The sequence below is a fragment of the Vicugna pacos genome, unplaced genomic scaffold, assembly GCF_048564905.1.
Source record: "Vicugna pacos unplaced genomic scaffold, VicPac4 scaffold_14, whole genome shotgun sequence".
NCBI lineage: Eukaryota > Metazoa > Chordata > Mammalia > Artiodactyla > Camelidae > Vicugna > Vicugna pacos.
Genome location: NW_027328735.1, coordinates 4,451,615 through 4,473,784, shown reverse-complemented (window position 1 = coordinate 4,473,784; position 22,170 = coordinate 4,451,615). Strand labels below are relative to the sequence as shown.

At 32.1% G+C, this 22,170-nt stretch overlaps 1 long non-coding RNA gene across 1 annotated transcript; it reads right to left on the bottom strand.

Annotated features, from left to right (window-relative positions):
* Positions 1-13,095: 13,095 nt before the first annotated feature.
* Positions 13,096-14,549, bottom strand: LOC140692621 (uncharacterized). The gene is made up of 2 exons (XR_012068178.1): positions 14,279-14,549; positions 13,096-13,333 (listed from the first exon to the last, which is right to left on the bottom strand). It is a non-coding gene; the product is annotated as an uncharacterized lncRNA (long non-coding RNA).
* Between the last annotated feature and the right edge of the window lie 7,621 nt (positions 14,550-22,170).

Genomic DNA, 22,170 nt, shown 5'->3' with positions numbered 1-22,170 from the left:
ATAGATTCAAAAATACTCGAAACACTTCAACAAATTAATCCAGCAATACATAGAAAGGATTACAAATGTTGATCATTTGGATTCCTTCCAGAGTCACAAGGATGGTTCAACATACACAAGTCAATCAGTATGAAACATACTTAATAAAGGACGGACAAAATTCACAGGACCATTTCAATACACACAAAAGAGTAATAGACAAAATTCAACATACACCATGATCAGAATTCTCATGAAAGTGAGTACAATGGGAACATCTCTAAACATACTAAAGGCCATTTATAACAATTTATAGTACCCAGGGGAATGGCTGAAAGCCTTCTGTGTAAACTCGGGAACAAGACAAGGATTCCTAATCTCACCACTTCTGTTCAATAGTAATAGAAGAAAGGAAAAGGAAAAGAAAAAGAAGAAAAAGAAACACAAAATGGAAAGAAAGAGGCAAAATTGTCACCAGTATTGATGGCATAACAATCTACATAGAAAGACCTAAGGGCTCCACACTGACTATTATGAACAATAAATAATTTCATCAATGGAACAGGGTACAAGATTAATGTAAAGAAGTCTCTTGCATTTCTCCATATTAATCATGAGATACCATAAAATGGACGTTGAAAGCAATAATATTTAAAACCACATTCCCCCGAATATCTTGGAACAAATGTAACCATATATGTGAAAAATCTACACACTGAAAATTGTAAAATATTGACAAAGAAATCAAAAATGACTCAAGAAATGGAAAGATGTCTTGTGGTCTTGGATTCAAAGAGTTAATATTATTAACATGGCCGTACTACACAAAGAAACCAAAGGATTTAGTGCAATACCTGTTACGAAGCTGCAGTATTTTCCACAGAACCGGAAAACAACAAATCTGGAGGTATAATCCTCCTGGATACCTTACTATTCTTAAAACCTACAGTAATAAAAACAGTATTTCATTGACACAGAGATATAATCAATAAAATTAGATAGAGAGCCTAGAAATATTTCCACACACCTATGAGCAATGAATCTATGCTAAAATAGGCAAGAATACACAATGAAGAAAAGAAAGTCTCATCAATGGATGGTGTTGGGAAAGCTGGACATCTACATGTAAAAGTGAAATTAGAGCATTCCCTGACATCATATACAAAAATAAACTCCAAGTGTATCAAGGAGCTAAATGAAAGACCTGATACTATAAAACTGCCAGAAGAGAATATAGGTGATACCCTATTGGATATATTTCATAGGAATATTTTCTTATATCAGTCTCCTAAGACAAAAGAAATAAAAGAAAAAATAAGCAAGTGGGACTTAAACAAACTTGAAAATTTCTGCACAGCTAAGGACACTATCAATGAAATGAAAACGCTGCCTGTGTATTTGGAGAACATGTTTGCAAACAATGCAAGTGAGCGGGGATTAATAGATGTAGGTTAGTAGATGTAACATGGATTTATGTTACACAACTCAAGGTGAAAAACAAAAACCCGATCGAAAACAAGAGCAGAGTACCTGACTTACTAATTTTCCAATGAAAACATACAGATGAGTAACAGGCAAGTGATAAAATTGCTCAACATTTCTATTTAATAGGTAATTACAAAACAAAACCACAATGAGGTATCACTTCACACTAGTCAAATGGCTATTATCAAAAAGTCTACAAATAGTAAGTGTTGGACACGATGTGGAGGTAACAAATCTCTTGTATACTCTTGGTTGAATGTAAATTGGTATATCTTCTATGGAAAACAGTATTGAGATTTGTTTAAAAACTAACAAGTTAACTACCATATGACCCAGTATTACCTCTCCTTGGAAAAATCTGTGGAAAACACCCTAAATTTAGAAGAACCAAAATTCACAACAGCACTGTTTATTTTATGAAAGACAGGGAAGTAATCCAAGTGTCCAAAGTAGACTATGGACTTAAGAATATATGATGTTTCTTTAAATATCCAATGGAATATTACACAGCTATGAAAAAGCATAACACATTACTATTTCAGTATCATGAATGGACCTAGAAAATATTGTGCTTAGTGAAGTAACTTAGATAAAGTCAAAAGTATATAATATAATTTATATATGGAATTTAAAGAATAACAAATATCTGTGTACAGCTATCTATAGCTATCTATTGATAGATGACAGATAAATAGATAAAAGATTAGATATATACATAAATGATAGATAGATAGATAGATAGATAGATAGACAGACAGACAGACAGAGACATGATGGAGAGATAAAGAGATTAGGTAGACAAAACTTAAGCAGACTCAAAGATATGCGGAAAACTTTATGTTTACCAAAGGGGAAGGGAAAGAGAATTTAATAGTAGAACATTGAGAGATACAAAGTAGTATACATAAAGGAGAGAAGCAACAAGGGTAATCTGTATAGGTCATGAAATTATACACAATACTTTAAATAATTTTATGTTACAATTATTGTAATAATTCATAATGCAATATAATCAAAGAAGTTGGAATCACTATGCTGTACATCTGAAACTACACAATATATTACATCTACTATACTTCAATTAAATATAAAACATCTCATGTATAATTTAGTCATATATCTGCTGATAGCATCTTCCTTTCATATTGTTTTATTGTTACTCTTTATCATTTATGATTACTGTTTCAAATTATTTCTTTTACTGTTGTAAACATGTAACCAGTTTGAAATATCAATATTTATTTCAACTGATTTCGTATTTTTCTCTTTAATCCATATAGTATAGTAGCATTTAAAAACATAACCAAAGAAACAGTTGCAAGTTTCTCATGGTCTCTCCTTAGCATTTTGGTAAATGTTTTGCATATTTTTGCTATTTTATATTTCTTAGTAGACTTCTTTTGTACCCCTCTTATAAGGTGTATCCGTTTTGTTTTTTTTAAACACATTCAGGTTTTGATTCTCTAATAAAGTCTTTATTTTCACTTTATATCTAAATGATAACTGTGTAAGTATTATTGGGTGAGTGATTTCTTATTTCATTAGTTCAAAAATGTCATTTTATTTAATCTTGGCCTTTGTTTTCAGCTCAGAAATGTGCTGATATCCTAATGGGGGTTCCTTTGTAAATTATCATAATTTTTTTGGCTGCCTTTAAAATTTTTTCTCTGTCATTGACTTGCCAATTTTCATATGACGTATCTTGAAGGAGGTCCCTTTGTCTTAAAGTTATTGGTGTTTTGTTGGCTCACGGACTTGTATATCAGTTCCTTACACAGGTTCGGGAAGTTATCAACTATCACTTCTTTTAATAAACTATCAGCTGCCTTCTAAATGTCTTATCCCTCCAGGATTCCACTCTAATGTGCACTTCTTGAGGAAGTCTGAAGGCTATGGTAGAATTTCCTCACTTTTTAATATCTTGTATCTCTGCCCTCTCCTATAATTTCTAGTTTTGTATTCCTGAGTTTGCTAATCTCTCTTCCACAAAGACAGTCTACTTCCATTGCTTTCTGTTGCGTTCCTCATCTCATTTATTAAGTTCTCCTGGTCCTCCAATAATGTTTGTTTATTTTATAGTTTCAGTCTCTTTGGTAATGTATACCTTATCATCATTTCATTTATTCCTGAGCTCGCTAAACTGCTTTCTGAGTTTTGTTTTGTGTATTGAGTTTCTGTATGACATCTATTTAGATTGAGTGTTAGTTACGTGGCAATATACCATGACTTTAAGTTTGTTTGCTGCAGGGTTGACATTGTGTGTGTGTGTTTGTGTGTTCAGGTGCATCTGCGTGTTTGTCTGTGTCTGTGTCGTTGTATGTGTGTGTCTTTCAGTGAGTGTGTGTGCCTTAAAATGTAACTGTGCTTGGTCATGATCTTGATAAATTATTGCTCTGATGACACTAAAGAACAGATTTGGAGTTGGAGTCCGTGTTTTTGTTTTTTGGTAGTTTGCATTAAGGCACAATTTTTGGTTTTACTTACCTGAACTACCTCTGACAATATTTCAAAATGGCACTTTCCAGTCACTACTGTCTAGATAAAAGATGTACTTTCATTGTCACTTCTTACACTTCTCTGGTAGTTAATGCCACTGTTGTCACTGGGAGGCGAAACCTTCCTTTCATTTGATATCCCTTGAGAATCAGTGAGCACAATGAGGAAAGGTGTAAAGACAGGTTGGTATTTGGAATCGGGCAAGTGTCTTTGCCATGTCCAGTTTTGCAATGTAACTTGTCTCCACCACTGTGAATGGGGAGTAGGGACAGTGTCATGAATGTCTGAGGGTCTGAAAGATGGAATTTCTGTCTCCATTGTGGCTCCCTCCTAGTTACCTTTGACCATGAGTACTGGTGCAGTTGGAGGCTGAAGCTGTGTGAACCACTGAGACCCTGTTTCTACTGGGTTCTCTGAACTTGTGGACTCAGATATCTTAGTCATGGGGCCTTGGTTGCAGACACCAAATCTGCTCTTCCCTCAGTTCAGCCTCTTTGAGTGTTTTATTACACCAAACTTCACCTTTTCACATGCGTTCTGTAGTATTGTTTTGTGTTGTATTTTTTTATTGAGATTTGAATGTTTTAATGACTGTAGATGTAAGGGGAAAGACAAAAATAGTTTAAACATGTCATTTTTAAAAGTATATACTTTTTCAATTAAAAGCTTAAATTCTACTAAGGACATTATAAGAACACAAAAGAAAGTGAACAAATCACCTCCCTTAATGTCATAGTACTGTAAAATAATTTGATTTTCCTGGGTTATTTTCTTCAATATTTTTCCCACCTCATGCACATTTTACTAAAATATATCCATATAATCCCTTTAAAATCAATGAAATTATTAAAATATTTCTCTGTGCTCTAAATATAGCCTTGTTGTTTCTCTAATTTATTACTAGTAGCTTGCACGTTTCTGTCTTCTCCATCTTTTTTCCCTTTCTACACAGGAAACCACTACTTGGTACACTACACATATATATGTGGTTCTGTTTCTGTTTTTTATGATTACTTCTCTTATATATTTATTTTCCTCATTTAAGTGACAACGTAGATTGTTTTTCTCTGTATGACTTATTTTCCTATGTGCAACACTCTCTGGGTCCATTCACATTGTTCCAAATGGCGGAATTTTATTTTTTAATTTACAATGACTAAGTATATATTATGTTATCTATATCTAACATTTACTTCAGCCAATCATCTGTTGATGTGCAGTTGATTTGTGCTTCTCTCCTTGGCTACTATAAATGATGATGTTAAGAACTTTGGGGGTAATATATACTTTAAGTTAATGTTTTCATTTTTTTCAGATTTATACCAAAAACAGGAATTGCTGCAACATATAATGATTCTATTTCTAGTTTTCTGAGCACTGTCCACACTTTTATACTAGTGGATACATCAATTTATATTTCCACCAACAGTGTACCTGGTTTCCCTCTTATCAAATTCTTATTAATTTTTGTCATTGGTAGACTATTTGTTAATAGACATTTTGGTTGCTGTGAGATTATATTTCATACTGGTTTTGATTTATGTTTTCCTGATGAATAGCAACCTTATGTATAATTTTATGTGCATGAAAATCATCCACATGTCTATTTTTGAAAAGTTTCCATGAAGATTCTTCAACTGTTTTCAAGTTGGGGTCTTTGTTAAATAGTGAGACTAATATGCTATACATATATTATGGATATTGACATCTTGTTGTTCTCATTATCTGAAATTTTTCCTTCTATTCTGTCTTTTATCATATGTCTTGCTGAAAGTTTCTTTGCACTGCAAAAGGTTTTGCACTTCACATTTATACAAGAAGTAAATTCCCTAAATAACATAGTTCATCTATTTTTTCCTCAGTAAACTAAAAATTGTAATTGTTAGTTTTAATTTTTTTTTAATTTGGAGACAGAACAAAAATACACATTGCTATGATTTATCTCAAAGTCAGTTCTGCTCCTGTTCTTGGTCAGAAATTCTATAGTTTTGGGCTTTACATTTAGGAAATTAATCCATTATTATCTCATTTTGTATACTATGGAAGGAAGTGCTCTTCCATCTTCTTTTTCATATACTGTCAAGATTTCTCAGAACTACTTGTTGAAGAGACTGCTTTTTTTCCATTTTGTACACTTGCATCCTTCATTGTAGACTAATTGACCATATGTGTGTGGGTTAATTTTTGGACTCTTTATTTTGTTCCACTGATCTATGTGTTTCTTTAAGTGCCATATTTTAATGTATTGATTACTGTAGCTTTGTAGTATGTTATAAAATCAGGGAGGGTAATAACCACATCTTTGTTCATTTTATAAATAATTTTAGAAAATTTGGGTGTTTCAGATGTATGTATAAATTTTATTATTTTCTCTTTGTTTTGTGAAGAAACTTATGGATTCTGTGAGAATAGAAATTTACTAAAGGGAAAAACCTGAGAAAAAAACTAAAGTATGGAAGATATATCATAAAATATTAGCAAAAAATGGATTGCTGTATAAATCAAAGAAAAAATATATAAAGACAAATGACAACAGAAACAAAATCCATGGTGTATAACAAAAACAGTATTAATAGGGATGTTTATAGCAAAATAATCCCTCTTATACAAATAAAAAACATCTCAATCTTATAAAATATTCTTACAAACAAAAGTTGTACCAAAATTTAAAACAAACTTGTTAGTAAAGGGAAGACAGGTGAAAGGACAGGACATAATTAAATAAAATAAAGATTAAATATAGAAACATTTAATCAAATTAAATAATGGCTTTTGAAAGATAAATAAAGTTGTTAGATTTTAACCAGACACATGAGCAAAAAAGAGAGTACAGATTAATAAACTGAGAAATAAATGAGAAGTTACAACTTATATCATAGAAATACAGAGCATCATAAGAATATACAACAAATTATATGCCAATAAAATGAAAACCCTAGGAGAAATGGACAATTTCTTAGAAAGAACTAATCTCCAGAATGGCACGAGTAAGAAAATATGAACAGATTATCACTTATGAAATTGAATATGTAATTAAACAAAATCTCCCAAGAAACAAAACTCCAGGCCTTGACAGCTTCACAGGTGATTTCTGCAAACATTTAGAGAAGAATTATCACCTATACTTCTCAGAGAATTACAAAAATTTTGAGAGGAAGGGAGGCTTCCTACCCCACATTTCTGTATCACACTACAACTAAAACTGGAACAAATACGTCAAAAAATTACAGGTTAAATAGTAATGATAAGCATAGATGTGAAAATCATCACTAAAATATTAGCAAATCAAACAGTACAGTAAGAGGGTTATACATTTTGGTTAAGTCCATTTTATTCCATGGATACAAAAGTGATTCAATATCCACAAATTAATCAGATACACCACACTAACAAATTGAAGAATAAAAATTATATAGACACCTCAATAGAGTCATAAAATATTTTGAGAAATTCAGTATCTATTTATGAATATATTTCTCCTCAAAGTGGGCATGAGGAAACATACCTCAACACAGTTATGGTCATAAATGACAAAAACTCAGCTAACATGACACTCACTGATTAAAAGCTGAAATCCTCTCCAATAAGAGCTGGAAGAAGACAAGAATGCTCATTCTTACTTCTTTCATTCAGTATAGTATTGGAAATTCTAGCCATAGCTTTCCAAAATAAAAGTAAATAAAATATAGCTATTTCAGAAAAGGAGTAAAAGAATCTGTTTGCAGATGACATACATTAAACAGAAATCCTAAAAATGATGCCACAAAACTACTAGGGCTTATCAATGCATTTGGTAAAATTTCAGAATGTAAAATTAACATACAGAAATCTTGCATTTCTACACACTAAGAACAAGCTAACAGATAGAGAAAGTGAGGGAACTGCCTCATTTACACTTGCAATACCAAAGAAAAATCAAAAATTTTTCCAGCCAAGGAGGTAAAAGACCTGTACTCAGAACACTTATAAAATATTTATAACAGAAATTGAAGATAATGCAAACACATGAAAGGATATTCTGTGTTCATAGATGAGGAAAAAATATTGTTTAAATGACAGTACTAGCCAAGAATATACACAAATTAAATTCAGTGCCTATCGAAATACCAAGGGCATTTTCAGACACTTGCAAAAAATAATTCTAAAATTTACATGTAAACACAAATGAGTTGAAATCACTAAAAAAAGGAAGAAAAGAATACAAACAAACTAAAAACACAAACAACTGTGAGAAAGAACAAATAGAAATTATCACTGTCCCTGATTTTGAACTATAATACAAATCTACAGTAAGAAAGAAAATATGGTAGTGGCACAGAACAAACAGAATAATGGAACACAAAGAATGCCTGAAAATGAAATCAGACAGTTATTGTCATTTGGCCCTTTACAAAAAAATGAATATATAGTGGGGGAAATGTTACCAACAGGCACATGAAACCGATCAAAATCACTAACCATCAGAAAAATGCACGACCAAAACACAATGAGAGTTTATATCACTCCTGTCAGATGACTATTATCAAAAAGATAACAAACATAAGTGTTGGTGAGGATGTATGACAAACAACCCTGATGCACTGCTGGAGTGAATGTAAATGTGTGCTGCCACTGTGGAAAACCACATGGAGTTTTATGTAAAAATTAAAAATGAAATATAATCCAACATTTCTATACCTGGATACTTATTTCAAGAAAATAAAAACACTAATTAGTAAATATAATTTCAACCCTATACTCACTGCAGCAAAATTCACAATAGAAAGGATATAGAAGCAAATTAATTGCTCATCAATAGATGATGGATAAAGAAGATGTGTGTTTATAGTATATATATCTACAAATATTAACTACAGATTTGTCTATATTTATATATATATACACACACTGTATATATATGCCCTGTGTGTGTGTATATACATATATATATATATATATATATATATATGCACAAACACACATAAAATTACAATGGGTTATTACTCAGGTATAAAAAGAATAAGTTCTTGTCATTTGCAACAAATGGGTAGACAAAGAGGGTAATATGCTAAGTGAAATATCTCAGAAAGTAAATGACAAATGCTGAATGATTTTACTCATATTTGTAATTTTAAACAAATGAATATAACAACACAGAAAAGGAGTTATAGATATAGAAAGAAACAGGTTGTTCACAAGAAGGAGGGAAATGGGGTGAGGAAAAGATAAAGCTGAGGAAAATGAAGAGAGAAAACTTTCCAGTTGCAAATTAAATGAATCAGGGGCAAGAAATGTACTGTATGGGGAATAGTCAATGACTATGAAATATCTTTAAATAGCAAAATATCATAACTAGATATATTCTGGTGATCAGTTTGAAATATATTAAAAATAGAAAAGGATATGTTGTGTAAGAGAAACTAACACAGTGTTATAGATTAAAGTACATTTCAAAAACAAACATACTTAAAGAAAAAAATTAGATTTGTAGTTAACAGAGGCAGGGTTTGGGAAAGAGAATTGATTAATGCACTCAAGAGCTACAAATCTACTGCCGTAAAATAAACGTGTTTTAGGGATGCCCCGTAGTAACATGAAAATTACAATAAATACTGCTTTATGTTCTATATGAATGTTGCTAGAGAGTAGACCATAAGGTTTCTCATCACGACCAAAAGACAAATAGTATTTCTTTTATATTGTATCTAAATGATATAATGAATTCTCCCTAAAGTTGCCTTGATATTAATTTCAAGATACTTGTAAATCAAATCAATATCCTGTGCACCTAAACTTACACAATGTTTTATGACAATTATATCTCAATAAAAGCGGAAGAAAAATGGAAAATCAATGGTAATTTTTCCCATGAAATTTCTCATGATTATTTTTGCAGCAAGTAATCTTGAGTCATAATATACTTATCCTAGGTAAAGATAGTAATAAATAAGTGATTCTAAAATATTTTACATAAAGATACTTATAAAATTAGTGTTTTACCATACCTTTATCTTTCTGCATGTTAACAGCCTACTGCTTCTGTAGGCGACAAAATTTCACTCTGTGTATTCATCTGAGATTAGGGAATAGATATAAATTTAAAACTGGCTGCTCTTGCTGTGAGTGATAAATTTCACTGTCTGTGACCTATGGTCTCATCTCCCCGACAGCATAGGTAAAAAATGAACATGCTAGGTTGCTAAAAATCTCAGTATGATAAAATCTCAGAACTCCTACAATTCTTAACTTTTATGCAATAGGAATGCAATACTGACAAAAACTTGATTTTGGATAACAATGTGGTGTTTTCTCATGGTTGCATTAGGGGATGTGAGGATAATCCCTGAGATCCACAACAAACATTCTAGCTTAATTGCTGGGCAAAGAAGTGTAATGGTTCTGCATTATTAGCACTGAGTACTGCTTTCAAAATGATGACTACGGTCACTCTAATCCAGGTAGTCCAACGAAAGAAAGGTTATTGCTATTTCTAAGTGAACTGGAATAAGTCAGTAGTTCAGTCTCTATAAATATGTCACGGGGTGTTCAAAACCAAAATAAGTTATGTCAACAATTAGAATTAAAAAAAATTGGACATAAGCTTAAATTAAAAAGAAGACAGTCTGTGCTGGGCTCTGTTAACTGGAGAATATATATGTCTCAGTCCAATTCAAGGGTTCAGTGGCTTGACCTTAGCATCAGCTCTGGATTCAATGAACAGCTAACAATTAGTATACTGGGAGAAATATAATCTACCTCTCCCTGATCGGAAGAAAACCTGGTGGCTCAGTGAAACTCTTAATTCACAGAGATTCTGCCAGATGCAGAGGAATAATTCACTGATGACTCAACTAAGAAAAACTTAGTTACTTCTTAACAAACCATCTTCACACACACACAAAATGGTAGACAGATTTGTAGTTATTAGTGGGAAGTATTCAGTGGGCAAAGCGCAGAGAATAGTTTTCACAGCACCACCCAAATTTTGTACATATGCCAATAGTCTAGATTTTCCCAGGTAGAAAACTACAGATGGACAAACAATATTCTTCTTTAGAATTTCTAATTTTGAAAGGAAACTGTAGGTTTTGACTTATCAGTATAGATCCTTGTTATGGTGATCACGCTAAGACCCACTCTCTGATAAGAGAGCTGGAAACTAGCTGCCGAACAAGCCCATCTGAAGCCCAGACTGCTAATGCAAAAAACAACATAGCCACCATCTGAGCTGAGCTGACAAATTTAAAAGCTTGATGTTTCTGTTGTAGGAACAACAGGTACTGTGCAGACACAGTTCTCCTGCTGCAAGTGGGCCTTTTTATTCTCTTGGTAAAGGTCATAATGGTTGCATGTTGCTAGAACATACCCTGGCTCATTTGCCCTTTCTCCAGGTTATCAGAGGCTTTCTTCACAACTGGTGACACATTTTCAGGACTCAAACTTGCCATTTCAGTCTTATCAGATGACACTTTCTGCATGATTGTGAGCAGAAGCCTTAGGCTCCCTGACCTTGCCTAAAAGTTTTCCAGCATTTCACAATCTGAAAATGCTTCACTTTTATTTTAATTTAATGGGAAATAGACAAAGTCTTCCGTGAATATTTTATATTTCTTAATATCTGCAGAAATTTGGTATTCTTGCAGTTGGACAAATTTTTAATTCCACCACTCTCACCTCCTTTGAGTCCACACATTTTAGATTGCAATTTGGTAACTGAATATGACCACCCCAACCAACCATCAAGTACCACTTAGATACTTACTGTCTGAAGGTTAGAAGGGGCACAATTTATGTGGGGTGTATAAACCTACATTAAATGTTTGCAATGGCACTGTCTCTTCTGGACAAAGCTCTGATTCTAAGAAGTAAATTTATTAGAAGTCAGTATAGTTATTCATATGGAGAAGAGAATCAGCAATTTTGGGGTGGGTGGGTGATGAAGAGACAGGAAAAAATGCAGCAAATGGGAATTTAGTGCTTTTGGCTACTGGAGGTATGAATTAAGAAGAAAATAATACTTTGTCTCCTGTACCTACATCCACTTACTGTCTTGAGAGACTAGTCCTTGGGCTATGAAAAGAGCTAGTTTGTGGTGAAGAGTAAAGACCATAACGAAATAGTTTGAAAACCATGAGAGTTTTGTTGTTTCAGGAAAGTAGATTTTGCTTAAAGTCAACATGTATTTTTCATTCACTAAAAAATTAAATGCATTCTGTGGCATGTGCTGTGCTTTCTGTGCCGGTATCCAAGTTAGACAAGGAAGGGGGGATAGACAGAAAACATCTGGAGGAGGTGGCTTTTGTGCTGAGACTGGGAAAGTCTAACTAGGTAAAATGAGAACACCCTAAGCCCAATGATGAGCTGAAGCAAAAGTGGTGAGGTTGCAGCTAACATAGTTGACAAGCATTTGCCTGGATATATCTCCAGATACAGTGAAACATTAAGATATGCCAAGGTAGTCAGATGCCAGATTTTTAAAGAAATAACAAAACTAAGTTGAGTTTCTGGGGTTAGATTTAGAAAGGCATATAGTGCCACCCTGAGGACTTTAGCTTGTATTTGGCTGGAACATAAAAGTAACATAAAGTATTGACTAGAAGATATAGTGTAGACACTTGAGGGCAGGAAATGAAAGCACCAATTGGAATGCTTTGAGAACAGCACAAAGAACACCATAGATAAAATTGCTTCTTAAATTCTACCACATGATGAATGTGCCATCTGGGACTATATCATGTGACCTTTATGATTCCAGGGATGACATAATCAAGACCAGGATCCCTGGGCCGTTTCCGGCATTGATCTCCTGTTCCAACTTATCCTAACTTATCACTTTTGATACTTTCCAGGATGAACCAGAAACCACTTAGTACTTTTCCCTCTCTCCATGTTTTAGTCTTTTCCCAAATTCTTCCATTTTTCTCTTCTTCCTTACAAGAAATTATTTAAATTTACTCCCATATTCTTCCATCAAATGATCATATCAATCAAATATCTGTTTTTTTCTTTAAATGGTAACTTAATCTCCCATTTAACACTTAAGTCTACTTAAAAAATATAAGGAAAATACAGGTGCACATCTATGTTTATTGTTCAAATAAGAATATTGCAGATATTTGTCGACATTTAACAACATCAATTTTAATCTTTGTTATCCTGCATAATCTGGTAGTCCTCTGGTAGATCAGTTGTAATTAGGATGACGTTCATAAGCTGAAGATGGCTGATGATTTGGCCTTGAAAGAGAAGTAGCTGATGTATTGGCTAGCTCTGGCACTGGAATCCGTGGGTTTCTACCTGGTTGAAGTTTAGAAAAACGACCTTCACTGGCAGATATTTTGTGATATCCATTTGGAAAAGTAGGAGGTTCCTCCATCAGTCCAAAATAATTGCACTGTATGGGAGATAAGATGCTGTACTGAGAAGTAGAAGTTTTAGTTGTAATGAAGTTCACAACACGGCCATTTGCTTCATTGTAGCTGCTTTGAGAGTGCCCGTGGATAATGGTCAACTGATTTAAAATAGCACGTTGATCCATTACAATTTGTTCTGGATGTCTAAATGACATTGATCATAGAGGAGAAAAATCACCTCTGATCAGGGTATTCGTATCACCATTTATGTGGCTAGTAGAGGGCTTTCTTATTAGAAGCATGTTTAAATTTGCAGAAGGTAAAAATGCACTTTATCCTCTATTGTCAGCCACAAAATCTGAACTATGAGTGTCCCCATGCTTTAAGTGCTTCTTTTTGAAATCTTCAGCCAATGAAGCCACCAGAGAGGCATTTTTAATCCCAACTATTCCTTTTATTCTCACTGAAATCAGGGGACAGCCTAGTTTAAAATTTGGATTATGATAGAACTGCTGCTACAACCAAAGGAGAAAGATTTTAGTAATATTTTAAACCGAAATACAAGGCTACAATAAGCCTAACCTATAAAACCTCAGAATTCAGGTTTACTATGCAAAGATATTATCATCAAAATATGAACATTGCTGACAATATTTTGAAGTTTCTTATTTGGAAAATACCATTTAAATAGTATAGTCATCAAATTTATGAAGTTAGCATTTGCAGTAACGGTGAATGCCATTTTTTAAAAGCAGTTTTATTAACTTTATTTAAATTTGTGGTAAGATTCATAGTTGTAAGCAAATTTCCCATAATCTTGACTACATAAGACACTGTCCTCATTTTTTTGAAAAATAAAGTATTTTAGTTTTAATAGTTTTGTACAGTTTTCAAAATCTAGTTTTACATATATATTACCATAGATTGATGTACAAAATAAAATTTTATATATAAGCTACTAAGTGGTAACTAAAATTTCTTAATACCTTGCTTAAAACAGAGACTTCTTTTTCTTCTGCCTGAAAGTCAGCTAGAGAAACAGATCTTCGAAAATTCTGCTGCACTTTACTAAATCCATAAAGGTTTAGCTGTCTAACTAAACTTTTCATACTTCCAGGTTCAAATATTCTGAAAGGAGACTTTCTTTCCAAATTTTCCTTCATAAAGACATCTTCATCCATCACTATGGAAGTTCCATTATCATCCCAACAGATGGATTTAAATTGGTCATTCCCAACCATTTTCCAGAGTTTTCTTGGATATGTCAGAGAATGAAAATCATTATCTTCATCTGGTTCAGAGACACAATGTTTGTAACATGGCCTTTTTATCAGGGATTCTTCAGACAAAGCCTTAAAAACATTTTCCTCAATCATAGACCTCAAGTCCAAGTCCCCAGAGAATGTTTGATCACACAATAGAGATCTACTGTACATTCCTGAAGAAGTTGGTCCATATTTAGGAGACACAACTTGAATTTCTGTAGAAACATGTGCCATCTCAAATAACATTTTCTACAACTACATTTCTAATCTGCATAATTTTGTGCACTGCAGCTTCAAATGCTGTTTTGGCGGGCCAGCACAGATAAACTGTGAGGCCATCACAATGGTTCTCAATTTGAGAAGCTGTGACATCACATTCGACTGGTCTCCTAGCAACTCAAGTGTAAGATTCAGCCAGTGTTTACTTCTCATTCATCCAGTTAAAATGAAGCATATATGATGCTTAATTTTATACGGTGATCTGCAAATATTATCCCCACAAAATCTATTTAAATAATTTAATTTTGGTGTCTAAGAAATAAAACCAATCTCCATCCTTTTGTACACAAATTTATACCAGATATGTGAACAGAGAATAAATAATCACAAAATATATAAAATAATTTTAAAGTCTTGGATTTTAAAGTGAAATTTGTGTAAAATATTTATGAAAATTTATAACTATTTCATTATCATTTGTAATTAAAGTGAAACATAATTTGATTTGGAAGTGGAAGTATTTTTTTATCTGTGTACTTTAAAATAAGTAGCTCTATATTCAACACATGAACAGAATAAATATTAGTTTATTTGTTATGTTTATATATGAATGGTAAATATTTATGAAATAAAATTAAATAAAAATATTCAATCAAATTTAAGAAATTCTAAAGGGGAGAATTTTTGTTTTAACTTGTAATTCAGTGCTATAAGTAAAATAAATGTAGTTTTATATACTACTTTAAATTTACACAAGAGAAAATCTTACAGTATTCTTACAAATGTTTATTTTTGCCATTCTTTCACTCAGAGGTTTTCAGTCCCTAGAAGGAATAAATTTTCTTGTCATCTTTATAATACATACTCTTGTGGCTTCTGTTAAGTGTTCTAAAATGATGTTGATAAATACACTTAGGCACAAGATCCTGGGTTCAATAAGCATTACCTCCATTTAGGGGCAAACAAACAATCAAAATACAAAGAAATTAGAGAATACGTGGGTTGGGGTGGAAAAGACCAGGCAATGCATTTTAGGAAGCAATATGTTTCTCAGTCCTAAAACAGTTGTCATTGTTAGTAAAATACGGCACTTTAAGGCAAGTGTTTTGTTCACTAATTGTAAATAATAGCTATGTTCTTTATCAGTAAACTGTAGTAAACCAAGTTCAACCAAAATTTATATTCTTAAATAAGAAATAAAATCCATTAAACATAAACCAAATTCAAAATGAGAGACAAAATTTTTGAATAAATAAATCTACACTCAAGCTACAATGTAAATTTCTCATTCAGTATGTGTATATTCCATTCTAAATAAACGTTAGCAACCTGAATTTATTGCATATTATAAGTATTATAAACTATAGTTAAGAGGGATTTAGTCCTGATTCATAAATATTATTTAACATATGCAAAGTAATATATGGTATACCATACCTTTAAAAACAGAGAATTCAGAAATAACAGTCTCAAAAACTGTAGGAAATTTATTGACAGATCTAATCTTAAGTTTTCTATAAAAGTATTCTTAACAAATTCACTTCAGATAGAATGTAACTAAACATAATAAAAGGCATAAATGTAATACGCATGAATAAAATCAAGTTCAATGTAAACATACAGAAAGGTTTATCTCAGGTCCTGTAATAAAAAAAGTAGCTCATTGTCACAAGTCCTAAATTACACTTCTAGAAGTCTGAGCCAGAACAACTAGTCAAGAAAAAATCTAAAATGCATACAACTTGTAAAGAAGCAGTAAAATTTTTACAGATGACATAATTATACATAGATGGAAAACTCCATAGACTCCTCCAGTGACTGTTAGAAATACTGAACATACTTAGTAAACTTGCAGAATACAAAATCAATATACAAATATCCATTGCATTTTTATATAGTAAGAACTCATTATCAAAAAGAGAAATTGGGAAAACAATTGTGTGTAAGTTTATACCAAAAAGAAAAAAAAAGGAATAAATTTGATAAGTGAAATAAAAGATCAAAACATAGATCAATAAATTACAGGTGTAAGAAATAAAAGTAAACAAAATAAATAAAAGATATTCTGTGCACATGGATTGTATACAATGTGAGGAAATAATCTAATTTATATTTCTCATGTTCAATCTTTCCAGCACTACATATTTAGGAGAATGTCTTTCCTTCATATTATACTCTTGCTTCATTTTTCATGGGTTAATTGATCATAAGTGTGAGGGATTACATCTGGTTGCTCTATTCTCTTCTATTGTTTGGTGTCTGTTTTTGAGTCAGTATCATGTTATTTAAATTACTAAATCTTTGTAGGACTGTTTAACATCAGAGAACTTTACACTATTAGATTTAATACATATTTTCAAGATTATTTCAGCAACTCATGATTTTTGTGGATACATATAAATTTTGAATTTATTTGTTCTATGTAATGGAAAAATCTCATGGTTATATTGACATGAATCACACTAAATTTAGATTGCTTTGTGTAGTATGGTTGTTTCAACCAAATAGTTTCACAACATTAACATAAGAGATCTTTTCATTTCTTTGGATCTGTTTTAATTTCCTTCATCAATGTTTTCTATATATTAATGTATAGGTTTTCATCTCAATTGTTAATTTCATTTCTAAGTATTCTTTACATATACATAAAATTATATACATTATATTTTTAAACATGTTCCTACACAATTACAACAGGCAGAAGGCAGTGGCAAGACATATTCAAAGCCCTGAATGAAAGAAAGCTGTAATCTAAGATAATTTATCAAGCAAGGATATCCTTTAGAATAGAAGGAGAGATAAATAACTTCTGAAAAAAACAAATATAGAAGAATTTAGCAACAGAAAAAGAAATAATGAAAGATCTACTGTTAAACAAAAAGAAGCAGGATGTTATAGAAAAGAGAAAGGCATAATTAGAAAGGCAATAATTACAATGACTTACAATTGCATAAACATGATGTTGTAAAACAGGACATCAAAATTTTTAAGTGTCAGAGTGTGAAACAGTTAATACAGAGACTTTTCTTCTGGATTCTCTTCTCTTTAGGATGGGTTAGAATTTGTATTCCTATCAGTTAAAATAAATAGATATAGTAATGGGTCAGTATACATAAAAAACAGGTCAACCATAATTCAAAAGCTTACAATGAATTCACAAATCCAGAAAGAAACCAGGATAATAAAAAAAATTATCAAGCCACAAAAGAGAAAGAAATGAACAAAAAGGAAATACAAAATCAAAAGGGAAATGAAGTTCAAAATGGATATAAACACCAGTCTATCAATAATTATCACAATTTTTAATAGACAAAGTGCCTGATTAAAAAGATAAATATTGTCAGATGGGATAACATAACAAGACCCTACATAATGAAGATACAAGAGACCCCATTAGTAAGAGGAACACACATAAATGAAGTCAGAGGATTGAAAAATGTATTCCATGCAAATGGACATGAAAAGTAAGCAGGACTAGCAGTACTGACTTCACACAAAATAGACTTTACAACAAAGGCCATAGAGAAAGATAAACAAGGACATGATATAATGATTAAAGAAGCAATAAAAACTGAGGGTGTTATGCTCATTAAGTTATACATCCTCAATATAGGAGCACCTAAATACAGAAAGCAAATACTAATAGATAAAAAGGGAGAAATGGATGGGAACACAATCACAGTAGGAGATTATAACTCCCCATTACCATCACTAGACTGGTCTTTCAGACAGGAAATTAATAAGGGAACAAAGACACTAAAAGATAAGATAAAATAATTGGAGTTGGCTGATATTTTCAAAACAGTACTTCTCCCCAAAGCAGAATATGCATTCTTTCCCAGTGCACATGAAACATTTTCTTGGAAAGATTATGTACTCAGGCACAGAAGAATCCTCAAAAAATTTAAGAAGCTAATAATTATTTCAAGCATCTTTTCTGAGTATAATACCATGAAAGTAGTAATCAATCACAGAAAAACAGGGAGAAAAAATTACAGCAAGAAGATTAAACAACATGGTACTAAAACAAGAGGGGAGTTGATGAAGTAAAATAAGAAATTAAAATATATCTTGAGAAATATGACAAAACACTATGCAAAGTTTATGGAATACAATTAAAGCAGGCTTAAGAGGGAAGATCATTGTGACAAGGCCCTCTTCAAAGAAGAAGAGCATTTTCAAATAAATAATCTAATGTTCTATGTAAACTAATCATGAAAAGAAGAGCAAACAAAACCAAAAGTCAGCAGAAAGAGGGAAATAATAAAGATAAAGGAAGGAAGAATTGAAGTAGATATTAATAAATAGAAAAAATCAAACTCTTTTCTAAAATAGTAAACAAAATCGACAAAACTCTGGACAGACTCATCAACAAGAATAGAGAGAGAACACAAATAACATAAGAAATGACATTGGAGAAACTACAAAGAGTACAACAAATTTGCAAAATATCATAAAGGAATACCATGAGCAACTCTATGGAAACTTACTGGATAACCAGGAAGAAATGCAGAAGTTTCTGGAAACATTCAGCCAACCATTTTCGCATTAAGAAGAAATTGACCATTTGAACAGAGAGATCACCAGAAATAGAATAGAATTATCAATAAAATAAAAAATCTCTGCAAACAAAAATTCAGACCCAAATATCTTCACTGGGGAATTTGACCAAAAATAGAAAGAAAAATCCATACCACACTTCCTCAAGCTTTTCCAAAAGATTGATATGAAGAGAGTACACCCAAACTCACATCATAAAGCCAACATCAACCTGATACCAAAACCAGACAAAGACACTATTCCAAAAGAAAACTATAGGCCAATATCATTGATAAACATAGATGTAAAAGTCTTTAAGGAAGTATTAACAAACAGAATCCAACAACATGAAAAAAAAGATTATACACCATGGTCAATTTAGGTTCAACCCAGGAACGCAAAGATGGTTGAACATATACAAATCAATCAATCCATTGTGATACACCATATCAACAACAGAGAGGACAAAAAAACAAATGATCATCTCAGTAGGTAAAGAAAAAGCATTTGATAAAATTTAACACCTATTTGCAATAAAAGTTCTTATCACAGTGTGCATAGAGGGACCATAACTCAACATAATGACAGCTATTTATGACAAACATATACCAGCAAATTACTCAATGGTGAAAACCTGAAACCCTTCCCACAAAAAGCTGAGACAAGACAAGGTTGCCAATTCTCACAATTTCAATTCAATATAGTATTGGAAGTCCTAGCCACAATGATCAGGCAAGAAAAAGAAATAAAAGTATTCAGACTGGAAAAGAAGAGGTAAAATTGCCACGATATGCAGACATGACACTATATATAGAAAACTGTAAAAGCTTCACAAAAAATACTTCGGCTAAAAAAGGAACTGGTCAAGCTACCCAGATTAATGTAAAAAAACAATTTCATTTCTTTACACTAACATTTAATCAACAGGAAAACAAAGTATAGAAACAACCGCTTTTATAACTGCACCCAAATCTATAAAATGCTTAAGAATAAATCTGACCAAGGAGGTGAATGGCTTATACATAGAGAATTAGAAAACATTGATTGAGGAAATCAAAAAAGATTAGAAGAATTGAAAAGATACCCAATGGATTTGAAATAGAAGAAACAATATTGTTAAAATGGCAATACTGTCCAAGGCAATCCACAAACTTAATATGATTTCCTATCAAATTTTGCAAAACATTTCTTTTTGTGACTGAAACAAATGATCCTAAGATTTAACAGAGTAATAATAGATCCATAATTTCCAAAGCAATATTCAAGAAAAAGAAACAGGCTGGAGGAATAAACAACCAGGTCTCCATACACTATTGCAGAGCTACAATAATCAAAATGACATGATATTGGTACAGAAACAGGCATATGGACCAATGGAACAGAATAGAGGGCCTAGGAAGAAATCTACAGGCCTATGTTCAATTAATATTTGACAGAGTAGCCAAGAATATGACAGAGAAAAGACCATCTCTTCACCAACTGGTATTGGGAAAAGTGGATAACAGCATGCAGAGCAATGGAGATAGAACACTCCTTCACTCCATACACAAGAATAAACTCAAAATGGCTTGGAGACTTAAATGTAAGGCAAGACAGAGTAGAAGAAAATATATGCAAAACACTCTGACAGAAATCTCAGCAATGATCTCCTAGAACAGCCTACCCAGGTAATGGATGTAAGAGCAAAATTAATAAATGGGACCTAATTAAACTTATAAGTTTTGCACAGCAAAGGGAACCATAAACAAAGCAAAATGACAACCTACAGGATTAAAGAAAATATTTTGAAGTGATGCAACTGACAAAGGCTAAATTTTCAAAATATAAAGACTTCATACCACCTAATAATAATAAAAAAACCACAAGAAACCCAATCTGAAAATGGACAGAAGCACTAAAGAAGCAATTCTCAAATAAAGACATACAAATGACACATAGCTATATGAAAAAATAGTTGCTCACCATCATTATCAGAGAAGGGCAATTCAAAAGAATAATGGAGTATCAGCTCACAATAGTCACCATGGCCATCATTCAAAACTCCACAAACAATAAATGCTGGGGAAGCTGTGGAGAAAGAGAACCCTCCTACACTGTTGGAAGGAATGTAGTTTGGTTCACTCATTGTTGAAACCAGGATGGGGATTCCTCTAAATAATATAAATAGACAACATACAACCCAACTATCCCACTTTTGGGTATATATCAAAGGGAACTCAAATTCAAAAAGACATCTGCAGCAAAATGTTCTTAGCAGGGCTATATACAACAGCCAAGACATGGAAGCAACCTAATTGTCCAACAACAGATGACAGTATTCAGAAGTTATGCCATATTTACACAATGGAATAATATTCTGCAATAAAAAATAAAACAATGACATTTACAGAAAAATGGATGTCCCCAAAAAGTGTCATTCTAATTGAAGTAAGCCAGAAAGAGAAAGAAAAATAATACATGACATGCCATATGTGGAACCTTAAAAAAAAAATTTGGTTGAGAACACTATGGCTTCATCTACAAAACTGAAACACAGTCGCAGATCTACTAAACAAATTTATAATTACTGCGGAAATGGGCTGCGAGAGGATAAATCTGGGATCAGTAGATTTATAAATGTTATCCAATATATATAAAGATATATTTTTTCAAAATTATTTTTTATGACACAGGGCAGTAAGTTAAATATCTTGAAGTAATATTTACTAGGCACACAAATATATGCATGTATGGGAACACTGTGATAAACCCACAGATTCACACATTGTAAATTTCAGTAATTCAAAGATAAATAAATGAATAAATTAATTAATTAATCAATAAATAATAAAGAAATAAAAAATATTTAATTATAA